Consider the following 12,286-nt stretch of genomic DNA (forward strand, 5'->3'; position numbering starts at 1 on the left):
GTTTATTAAAAATAAGTATATTTTTAAAAGAGCCTTCTAATGATAATATCTCATTTGTCAGGAAATGGAAAACTGTTCTTCCTGCAACAAGGTATGAGAATTTTAACTGGGAAAAATATTTTTTGGTACTAACCAGACCAGACTTGAACACATCAGCCAGCACATCAGTCAGACAGAGACTTAAGAACTGTGAGCTCTTTACTATAAGATTTTTGCACAGGCATAACCCACCAGTATTCTCTGTCTCCAGCAGATGGTAATTGAACCGCCCTTGCAGGTGTGGGCTGGTAGGATTTTTCCTGGCCCAGTTGGAAAACTAGTAACCACCTGAGAGGAATTATCAAGATGGGAATTAAGAGAGGAGCAGGTTTAGCTCCTTGATGAAAACTTGGAGGAACCCAAGTCCTCCCTTCATCTTCCTTTTCTTGGTTTTCTTCTGCCTTTTAGTTTGCCTATTATAACCCCCCCCCCCCCCCCCCCCACACACACACACACAAAGTCTCTTTTTCTCTGTTTGAACCAGGCTTCAACTCCTTTATTAACCCCACTTCTCTCTTCCCCACACACCCACAGTTTGAGCTTTAGCTTCTGGTGGTGCATTTATTTCTGGACCACAGTTTTGCATCAAGAACTAGATATTATCAAGAGGATTTCTTTAGCTGTGGACAGTGCCAGTCACAGTGTAGAAGTGCCATTTAGACTCTTTTGATGAGGATACATCAGAATCAGTAAAAAGATGTCCCTGGTATGGGAGTCATCACAGCAGTTCCTCTAGGGAACTGCTGGGTCCCTCATCTTTTCTTCAGTGCCAGATAAATCAGCTAAAGCTGATGGTTCTGTTCACCTGTTTTGTTTTGTCTTTATAGAAAGACTTATTCTAACATAAGTACATAAGTATTGCCACACTGGGACAGACCAAAGGTCCATCAAGCCCAGTATCCTGTTTCCAACAGTGGCCAATCCAGGTCACAAATGCCTGGCAAGATCCCAGAAAAGCTCAATGCATTTTATGATGCTTATCCCAGAAATAAGCAGTGGATTTCCCCATGTCAATTTAATAATGGTCTATGGACTTTTCCTTTAGGAAACCGTCCAGATCCTTTTTAAACCTTGCTAAGCTAACTGCCTTTACCACATTCTCTGGCAACGATTTCCAGAGTTGAGTAAGCACATACCTAGCAGCACCATGTTCACCATCACAGCCCTGTCCAAATGCCTGAAGGTACCCGGAGGAGGCTTTAGGGCTCTCCTGGCATCAGGGTTTATTGCTCCTATCCAGAAGAGTCGTAAGCTTCCCCAAAATGTTTGATTTTATTTTATATAACTTTATTTGTTATAATTTACATAATATAGAACAGCAGTTATATTAGCCTGTCTCTCACCCAGCCAAGCATCAAACCTTCAAGCTACTTTTCTCTTGTTAATTTTTCAGCTGCCCCACCCCCTCCAAATCATGACCCTGATCCCCCTTAGGTCCCCTTCATATAATTCAGCTGAACAAACCATTCTTTTCCAAATTGCTCCTATCTAGTGAGGCGCATCGCGGTTATTAGTAACGCCGTTCCTGATCTTCTAGATTATGAGGATCTGTCCATTTTGCTGGCTGCTGAAAGACAGGCTGTTCCCCATTTTTGATATTTATGAAGGACTCCCTCACTCCAAAGCCCATATTAAGACAAATTTTAAAAATATCCTGAGGAAAAGGGGGGGGGGGAATGGGGAGGAGTGAGATTCATAAGGTGGTTTATAAGGGATAGGATGGGGTTGGGGATGTGTATCAGTAGGGATATGCGGAGTGGAAGTGGGGAGTGGTGTTTTGGAAAGGGAAGGGGGAGGGTCTAAGAATATGATTGATTGGTTCAAGGTTTGGAACAGGGGGCTAAAAGCTAAGGAGCTGGTATTACATTCATGCGGGTCTTTCATTGTATATTTTGTAACTTTCATTAATAAATCTAGTTGTACCACAGATTACAACAGTGAGGGTGGGGAGGGATTTAGGATTGAGTAGGTTGGGGAGAAAAATGGTTAACATTTGGACGGAATCACTAACTACCGTCCAGTAGCATCGATCCCGTTGGTAGTCAAACTGATGGAAAGCATGGTAACCAAACAACTTACAGATTACATAAATTACACGAATCACAGTCAGGTTTTCGCCCCCTCCACAGCACCAAAACAGTTCTAATCACTCTTAGCCAAATTCAAGCAGGAAATAGCCATAGGCAAAAACATCCTTCTCCAATTCGATATGTCTAGTGCATTCGACATGGTAAACCAAAATATATTAATAAGACTATTAGATAAGTTCAGGATTGATGGAAACATACTTAGCTGGATTAAGGGCTTCCTAACCACAAAAACATACCAAGTAAAATCAAACTCAAACATATCACCACTGTGGAAGGCAGACTATGGAGTACCACAAGGATCACTGCTATCACCGATACTCTTCAACCTTATGATGACCCCGCTAGCCCTTATCCAACCAAGGCCTTAACCCTTCCATATATGCAGACGATGTCATAATATACATTCCGTACAATACCAAACTAACAGAAATCACCAACGAAATCAAGCTCAGCTTGAACATCATGGACTCTTGGGCAAACACATTTCAACTAAAACTCGATAAAGAAAAATTGTCTCATCCTCTCATCCCAACACAGCGCCGACATCTCCACAAGTATCAAAACTGGTTGAAAGATAGGAAGCAGAGAGTAGGATTGCGTGGCCAGTATTCTCAGTGGAGGAGGGTAGTTAGTGGGGTCCCGCAGGGGTCTGTGCTGGGTCCGTTGCTTTTTAATGTATTTATAAATGACCTAGAGATGGGAATAACTAGTGAGGTAATTAAATTCGCCGATGACACAAAATTATTCAGGGTCGTCAAGTCGCAGGAGGAATGTGAACGATTACAGGAGGACCTTGCGAGACTGGGAGAATGGGCGTGCAAGTGGCAGATGAAGTTCAATGTTGACAAGTGCAAAGTGATGCATGTGGGTAAGAGGAACCCGAATTATAGCTACGTCTTGCAAGGTTCCGCGTTAGGAGTTACGGATCAAGAAAGGGATCTGGGTGTCGTCGTCGATGATACGCTAAAAACCTTCTGCTCAGTGTGCTGCTGCGGCTAGGAAAGCGAATAGAATGTTGGGTGTTATTAGGAAGGGTATGGAGTCCAGGTGTGCGGATGTTATAATGCCGTTGTATCGCTCCATGGTGCGACCGCACCTGGAGTATTGTGTTCAGTACTGGTCTCCGTATCTCAAAAAAGATATAGTAGAATTGGAAAAGGTACAGCGAAGGGCAACGAAAATGATAGTGGGGATGGGACGACTTTCCTACGAAGAGAGGCTGAGAAGGCTAGGGCTTTTCAGCTTGGAGAAGAGACGGCTGAGGGGAGATATGATAGAAGTGTATAAAATAATGAGTGGAATGGATCGGGTGGATGTGAAGCGACTGTTCACGCTATCCAAAAATACTAGGACTAGAGGGCATGAGTTGAAGCTACAGTGTGGTAAATTTAAAACGAATCGGAGAAAAATTTTCTTCACCCAACGTGTAATTAGACTCTGGAATTCGTTGCCGGAGAACGTGGTACGGGCGGTTAGCTTGACGGAGTTTAAAAAGGGGTTAGATAGATTCCTAAAGGACAAGTCCATAGACCGCTATTAAATGGACTTGGAAAAATTCCGCATTTTTAGGTATAACTTGTCTGGAATGTTTTTACGTTTGGGGAGCGTGCCAGGTGCCCTTGACCTGGATTGGCCACTGTCGGTGACAGGATGCTGGGCTAGATGGACCTTTGGTCTTTCTCAGTATGGCACTACTTATGTACTTATACCCTCCCTTTTTTCAGACAGCCTGAAAATCCTCAGCGTTACAATAGAACGCAACCTAACACTTGAAAGCCAAGTGGCATCACTCATTGTGGAAACTCAAACGCTTGAAACAATTCTAACCGAGGGAAACATTTCACAGCCTAATACAATCAATGGTACTAAGCCACGTAGACTACTGCAACGGAATTTATGCAGGATGCAAAGAAACTCCAGACCGCTCAAAACACGGCAGCTAGGCTGATATTTGGAAAAACGCGATTTAAAAGTGCAAAAACCCTTCGTGAAAAGCTACATTGGCTCCCAATCAAAGAACACATTGCCTTCAAAATCTGCACTCTGGTTCACAAAATTATCTATGGTGAAGCCCCGGGATACATGACAGACCTAATCGACTTAGCAACTAGAAACACATCAGAATCAACACGAACTTATCTAAACCTACATTACCCAAGCTGCAAAGAACTTAAGTACAAATCAACTTACGCATCCAGCTTTTCCTACTTAAGCACACAACTGTGGAACGCATTACCAAAAGCCTTAAAAACGACACACGACCACCTAAACTTCCAGAAATCACTAAACACTAACCTGTTCAAAAAGGCATACCCCATCGATCCAACTTAAATGCCTGATCCCTGCAACACAACATAACTAAAGTACGTAATGGACAAAACCCAACTATTCCGTTAGACGATTCTCTAATGTGGCTGTGCCACATGAACTTTATCTTATCACAACATCACTTTGTATTTGTTGCCTGCTAACGCCTCTCCGGAACTATGTAAGCCACATTGAGCCTACAAATAGGTGGGAAAATGTGGGATACAACTGTAATAAATAAATAAATATAATAAACATTTTCTCAGATTCGTATTAAATTTACTACTTTGTAGCTTCATTGCATTCCCCCTAGTCCTAGTACTTTTGGAAAGAGTACACAAATGATTCATATCTACTTGTTCCACTCCACTCATTATTTTATAGACCTCTATCATATCTCCCCTCAGCCATCTCTTCTCCAAGCTGAAGAGCCCTAGGCGCTTTAGCCTCATTGGGAAGTCGTCCCATCCCTGTTACCATTTTTGTCGCCCTTCTCTGTACCTTTTCTAATTCCATTATATCTCTTTTGAGATGCGGTGACCAGAATTGAGCACAATATTCTAGGTGCGGTTGCACCATGGACCAATACAAAGTCATTATAACATCTTCACTTTTGTTTTCCATTCCTTTCCTAATAATACCTAACATTTTATTTGCTTTCTTAGCCACCGCAGCACACTGAGCAAAGCATTTCAACGTATCATCAACAACAATGCCAAGATCCCTTTCTTGGTCGGTGACTCCTAACGTGGAACCTTGCATTACGTAGCTATAGTTTGGGTTCTTCTTTCCCACATGCATCACTTTGCACTTGCTCACATTAAACATCATCTGCCATTTAGACACCCTGTCTCGTAAGGTCCTCTTGCAATTTTTCACAATTCTCTCGCGATTTAACAACTTTGAATAACTTTGTGTCAGCAGCAAATTTAATTACCTCACTAGTTACTCCCATCTCTAAATCATGTATAAATATGTTAAAAAGCAGCGGTCCCAGCACAGACCCCTGAGGAACCCCACTATGTACCCTTCTCCATTGAGAATACTGACCATTTAACCCTACTCTCTGTTTTCTATCCTTTAACCAGTTTTCAATCTACAATAGGGACACTACCTCCTATCCCATGACTCTCCAATTTCTTCTGGAGTCTTTCACAAGGTACTTTGTCAAACGCCTTTTGAAAGTCCAGATACACAATATCAACCGGCTCACCTTTATCCACGTTTGTTCACCCCTTCAAAGAAAAGTAAAATTAATAACAACCAGACAGAAGATAACATATTAATAATGCCATGTGTTAAACGTGATATAAAACTGAGCAACAAGCATGCATTGAAATGTCTATACACAAATGCAAGGAGCCTGTGACATAAGATGGGAGAGCTGGAATACATTGCACACAATGGATATTATAGGCATATCTGAGACCTGGTGGAAGGAAGATAACCAGTGGGACACAGTCATACCGGGCTACAAATTATATTGTACAGATAGGATAGATAGGATTGGAGGAGGGGTAGCACTGTATATTAATTAGAACCTTGACTCAGGCTGCAAATATTGCAATCTATCCCTAAAATCAGGTGTGGTACCGGAAGACTGGAGGGTAGCCAATGTTACGCCAATAATTTAAAAAGGTTCCAGAGGAGATCCGAGAAATTATAGACCTGTGAGTTTGACGTCGGTACCGGGCAAAATGGTAGAGGCTATTATTAAGAATAAAATTACAGAGCACATACAAAAACATGGGCTGATGAGACAAAGTCAGCACGGATTTAGTGACGGGAAGTCTTTCCTTACCAATCTACTGCATTTTTTGAGGGGGTGAACAAACGTGGACAATGGGGAGCCGGTGGATATTGTGTATCTGGATTTTCAGAAGGCGTTTGACAAAGTGCCTCATGAAAGACTCCAGAGGAAACTGGAGAGTCATGGGATAGGAGGTAGGGTATTACTATGGATTAAGAGCTGGTTGAAAGATAGGAAGCAAAGAGTAGGATTGAATGGTCAGTATTCTCAATGGAGAAGGGTAGTTAGTGGGGTCCGTCAGGGGTCTGTGCTGGGACCGCTGCTTTTTAACATATTTATAAATGACCTAGAGATGGGAGTAACTAGTGAGGTAATTAAATTCGCAGATGACACAAAGTTATTCAGGGTCGTCAAGTCGCAGGAGGAGTGTGAAAGATTACAGGAGGACCTCGCGAGACTGGGGGATTGGGTGTCCAAGTGGCAGATGAAGTTCAATGTTGACAAGTGCAAAGTGATGCATGTGGGTAAGAGGAACCCGAATTACAGCTATGTCATGCAAGGTTCCGCGTTAGGAATCACAGACCTAGAAAGGGATCGGAGTCATCGTTGATAAGATGTTGAAAACTTCTGCTCAGTGTGCTGCGGCGGCTAAGAAAGCACACAGAATGTTGAGTATTATTAGGAAAGGGATGGAAAACAAATTCAAAGATGTTATAATGCCGTTGTATCGCTCCATGGTGCGACCGCACCTCGAATATTGTGTCCAATTTTGGTCGCCGCATCTCAAAAAAGATATAAAGGAATTGGAGAAGGCGCAGAGAAGGGCGACGAAAATGATAAAAGGGATGGAACGACTTCCCTATGAGGAAAGGCTGAGAAGGTTAGGGCTCTTCAGCTTGGAGAAAAGGCGGCTGAGTGGTGATATGATAGAAGTCTACAAGATAATGAGCGGAGTAGAGCAAACAGATGTGAAGTGTTTGTTTACACTTTCAAACAGTAATAGAACCAGGGAACACAAGATGAAGCAAGAATATGGTAGATTTAAAACAAATAGGAGAAAGTTTTTCTTTACTCAGCGTGTAGTTGGACTCTGGAACTCGTTGCCGGAGAATTTAGTGACAGCAGCTGGCCTTACGGAGTTTAAGGGGGGTTTGGACAGATTCCTGGAGGAAAAGTCCATTGAACATTATTAAATAGTTTGGGGGGTTTTTTTGGGGGGGGGGGGGGTTGCCGGGTTCTTGAAGACTGGATTGGCCGCTGTCAGAAACAGGATGCTGGGCTTGCTGGACCCTTGGTCTTTTCCCATTATGGCGGTGCTTTTGTGCTTATTGGTGAGGCAGGATTTCCCTTCACTAAATCCATGTTGGTTTTGTCTCATTAATCTACGCTTTTGAATATGCTGTGTAATTTTGTTCTTTATAATCGTCTCTACCATTTTGCCCGGCACCAACGTCAGGCTCACTGGTCTATAATTTCCCGGATCCCCTCTAGAACCTTTTTTAAATATCGGCATTACATGGGTTACCCTCCAATGTTCCGGTAACTCACAAAGTGGTAGAAGAAATTACCATTTTACCTCAGAGTACTGAACAGTTATTATTAACCCCTACCTCTACATCTCAGATTTTGCAGGACATGCTTCTCGTCTGAATCAGCCATTACAAGAGGTGACTCAGAATACAGAGACTGCAGCCTCCTTGCAGTAGTTGTTTGGGGGGGGTCATTTCTCTAGAATTTGTCTTGCTTTTATATATGTGTTGCTGTCAGACTTTATTTGTTGTATCTGTCCTCGTGGATCACATTGATACAGAAAATTGAATTCAAGCAAAGTGGACAAATTGGCTAATTTAGAGGACTCTGAGGTTTGTTTAGCAGCTTCAATGGATAGAGGTTCAAACTGATAAGAGTGCATCCGCTACCTTAGGCAGAAGCTCCTTTGCTGATCCTTTGGAAGAAGGAGAGATTCCATATGCTGAAGGGGATGACCCTACGGTGGTTTGCCTATTGAAAAGGAAAGAACTCCCAGCAACACTTTCTCTGGCCCTGGAAGCATTAAGTATTACAAACCAGCAGTAAAAGAGTCCACTTCTTCTGGGGAATCTATCCTAAAGATATCTGTAAACCTAAGGTTTTCCTGCCTCACCGGACCATCTAGGCACTTTTCTCTGCAGAATTGAATAGTTCTCTTTAGGGACTTAGTGGGAAGAGAACTATGGGTAAGCTCTGTCCTCTCCTTCCTGAAGAGAAAGTGCAGTTCAACTTGCTCAGAGTTGATGTTTTGGTGAGTGCAGTAACCGAGAAGGCAATTATTCCAGTAGAAGATGGAATAGCTTTAAAAGATTTAAAAGATAGGAAGCAACAGGCATTTTAAGTAGCAACTTTAGGTCTTCAAGCTGCAATATGCAGTGCTTTATATGTCTAGGCCATGCTTATGCTGGCTTCAGTGATCAGTGAATGCATCTGAGCAGGAAGACCCAATAAGAGTTTCTCATCTAGAGTCAAGCATTGTTTGTGTAGCTAACACATTATATTTCTCGATCAGGACATCAGCCAGATCTAAGGAGTGTTGTGTTTCAACTAGAAGACTCTTTGGGTTACAAAATTGGTCAGCAGTTAGTGCCTCAAGACTAAACCTAGTAGACTTCCCTTATGGCTTAAGCTACTTTTTTGGAGAAGGATTGGAAAAGATTGTCAAGGATTATGTAGAGGCAAGGCTGCACAGGATGCTGGAGGACAAGTCACAAGGTTCTTGTCAAGGAACTCAAAGTAGATGCAAGAGATACCTTCCCTCTAGAATAGGTTACTCACAGCATTCCTAATTTCAGAATAACTTAACCTCCTTTTTGTTCTGACCATAAAAGTCTTCGGGAACCTCCAGGCCTTCACAATGAAGTCTTGACGGTTCACTCCTCAGCAGAGTGGATAGGAGATTGGCTATCAGAATGTTTGGAAGATTGGACCCCAATTTACAAATGACCACAGGGTCCTGGATGTGATGAGGTTACATGTTAGAATTTGTCCATCTCTTATACAGGCTGAATCTGAAGAAAAGCAATGTCCCACAAAATCTAAGATGTAGGTGCAGGGTTCATAACAACTGTCCTTGTCGCACTTCCACAAAAAGATGAGGCTGTCAGGCCCACCCTGGACAGGTTACTCACTTTGGGAGCAGTTGTTCAAGTTCTTGTGCAGGAGTTGGGATAGGAAGATATTCCATTTTATCAGTGCCAGCTCAAGGTGGTGTGACACGCTGAGTCAACTGTTGCTCTGGCATCCCCTACCTCTGCATCGATGACCTCCCCTTGCCAGCATTGGCTCTATGTACCTCCCTTTCTCATTGTCCAGCATTTCTCTTCTCCCCCCCCCCCCCCCCCCCCCCCCCCGGTCTAGCATCTTCCCACTCTCTCTCAACCCCCTCCCAATAGTGTACCTTAATGTGTTTTTCCTTTGTAGAGGGCACTAGCAGTGAGTTACATATACAGCCTGTGACTGGCCCTGGCCTCTTCCCTCTGCTGTGTCCCGCTCTCCTCAGACGTAACTTCTTATTGTGCATATGTAAATCATTGCTATTGCCATACTGGGACAGACCAAAGGTCCATCAAGCCCAGCATCCTGTTTCCAACAGTGGCCAATCCAGGTCACAAGTACCTGACAAGATCCCAAAACAGTACATACATTTTATGCTGCTTATTCTAGAAATAAGCAGTGGATTTTCCCCAAGTCCATTTTAATAATGGTCTATGGACTTTTCCTTTAGGAAGCCGTCCAAACCTTTTTTAAACCCTGCTAAGCTAACTGCTTTTACTACATTCTCTGGCAGTGAATTCCAGAGTTTAATTACACATTGAGTGAAGAAATATTTTCTCTGATTCATTTTAAATTTACTGCTTTCTAGCTTCATTGCGTGCCCCCTAGTCCTAGTATTTTTGGAAAGATTAAACAAGCGATTCATGTCTACCCGTTCCACTCCACTTATTATTTTATAGACCTCATCATGTCTCTCCTCAGTCCTCAGTGGACCTCTGTCTACCCCATGGGATCCCCGCAAACCTGGAGGGGATTCCCATTCAGCTCTCTAGTCCAGACTCTCCGCCATGGGTGTGGGGATATGAAGAGTCTCATGGCTGTGTATCTTTGACCTTGAAGCAGCAGTTCAGGAGAGATTGGTGGACGTTTCTTTCCAAGATGACAATATGTTTGGAGATGAGGTAGAAGAGGTCAGGGACCACATCAAGAAACATACTGATTCCATCCAAACCCTGCCTCAGCAACCTCCAACTGCCGCCTCTTCTTCTAGGAGGTTTAAAAGTGGGCCTAGGCAACGACCCTACTACTCTCACAGGCGTAGATTTCCATTCCCTTCTCGATCTGCCCAGAACCCACAGGCCCAGTGTTCTCAGTCTTTCCAGTCCTGCCCTCAGAAGCCCCAGCAGCCCCCCAGTCAAAGCAAAGATTGAGCTTTTGACTGACTCCAGGAGAGCATAAGTTGCATTCAAAGTAACAGTCGTGGACGGCTTACCTGTAAGGGAGTGGCTGAACAGGTGGCCCCTTATAATCTCCGACCTGTGGGTTCTTCAAATAGTCCATCTCAGTTACACCCCGCATTGGCATCAAAGACCACCAAATTGCCCACCGAGAACTTCATACATCAGCTCTTGGCACAAGTAGGAGGAAATCTCTGCCCTTCTACAGGCCAATGCTGTCAATCCCGTACCATTAGGGGATGAAGTATTGTATTTGCATATTTCTAGTCCACCTTTAACACTAGTTACGAAGCAGATTGGAATAAGACATAACGTCAACATTTAGAAGGAATTTACATACAATTTCCAAAATCTATATATAAAGATCCATTACAAAACTTAGTAATTACCCAAATAAGACAAATAGGTTTTCAATAACTTCCTAAATAAAATATATGATGTAGATTAACTGGAATACTGTTCCAAAACCTAATGCTTTGAAAGTTAATAGAGCGTTCTCTAATAAGTTTACGATTAATTTTCCTCAAAGATAGAAAATCCAACATTCATCATTTCCTGCTTCTAGAATAAGATTTACTACTTGAAATAATCAGGAGCTTACTAACATTATCTGAATTCAGCCCATATAAGCTCTTAAAAAACAAACAGGCAAGTTTAAAATAAATTCAACTTTAAATTTTTCACCATTGTAATTCAGTTAATAATAGAGTAGCGTCCGAGTATTTCCCCACACTAAAAATTACCCTGTAGTATTTTGAAGCTGTTGAAGCCTCTTTCTATGCTTCAAGCGTAAGAGAACAAAACAAGGAATTAAAATAGTCTAGATGAAGAAGTAAAACTGCCTGTGCAATAATTCTAAAATTAGCAGGGACGAGATTTTTGTGCCCAAAAAATGGGGGGATTTTGTCCCCTCCTAGAGCTAAGGTCCCAAACAACTTCCTAGTCAAAGAAGAGTTCAGGATGATTTCCTTGGGCATGCTTCTCCCCACAATTCAGGAAAACGTTTGTCTATTCTCCCTGGACTTAAAGGATGCCTATACCCACATTTCGACACTTCACAGTCACAGAAAGTATCTCAGATTCTGGATAGGGAAACACCACTACCAGTACCGCATTCTGCCATTTGGCCTTGCGTCAGATCCCAGAATATTCACTAAGTGTCTAGCGGTAGTAGCGGTGTATTTGCGCAGACTGGGAGTATTTGTGTTTCCCTATCTGGACGATTGGCTGGTCAAGAGCACATCAAAGGAGAGGGTGACAAAGTCAATGCAACTAACTATTTGTGTGTTGGAGCTACTAGGGTTCTTCATAAACTACCCCATCTCACCTTCTTCCGGTCGAGTGATTATAATACATCAGAGCCCTGCTCGATACATTGCAAGCTCAGGCATTTCTTCCACAAGCGAGAGCAGAGACCTTATCAACAGTCGCCTTACAAGTCAGAAGCAGCAAGCAGGTCACAGCTTGGTAAATGTTGAGATTGATAGGTCACATGGCCTCAACAGTACACATCACACCCTTGGCACAGCTCCGTTTGAGAGAGACCCAGTAGACCTTAGCTTCCCAGTAGTCTCAGACGTCTGGAAATCTAGCAGATGTGAACCAGGTTCCTCCAG

At 42.9% G+C, this 12,286-nt stretch overlaps 1 protein-coding gene across 1 annotated transcript in view; it reads left to right on the forward strand.

Moving 5' to 3' along the window:
• The window catches only part of KNTC1 (kinetochore associated 1), a 318,233-nt gene that overhangs the window by 182,847 nt on the left and 123,100 nt on the right, over positions 1 to 12,286 (forward strand). The gene's annotated exons all lie outside the window — the stretch shown is intronic.

This window comes from Microcaecilia unicolor, chromosome 11, assembly GCF_901765095.1.
Source record: "Microcaecilia unicolor chromosome 11, aMicUni1.1, whole genome shotgun sequence".
Lineage (NCBI taxonomy): Eukaryota > Metazoa > Chordata > Amphibia > Gymnophiona > Siphonopidae > Microcaecilia > Microcaecilia unicolor.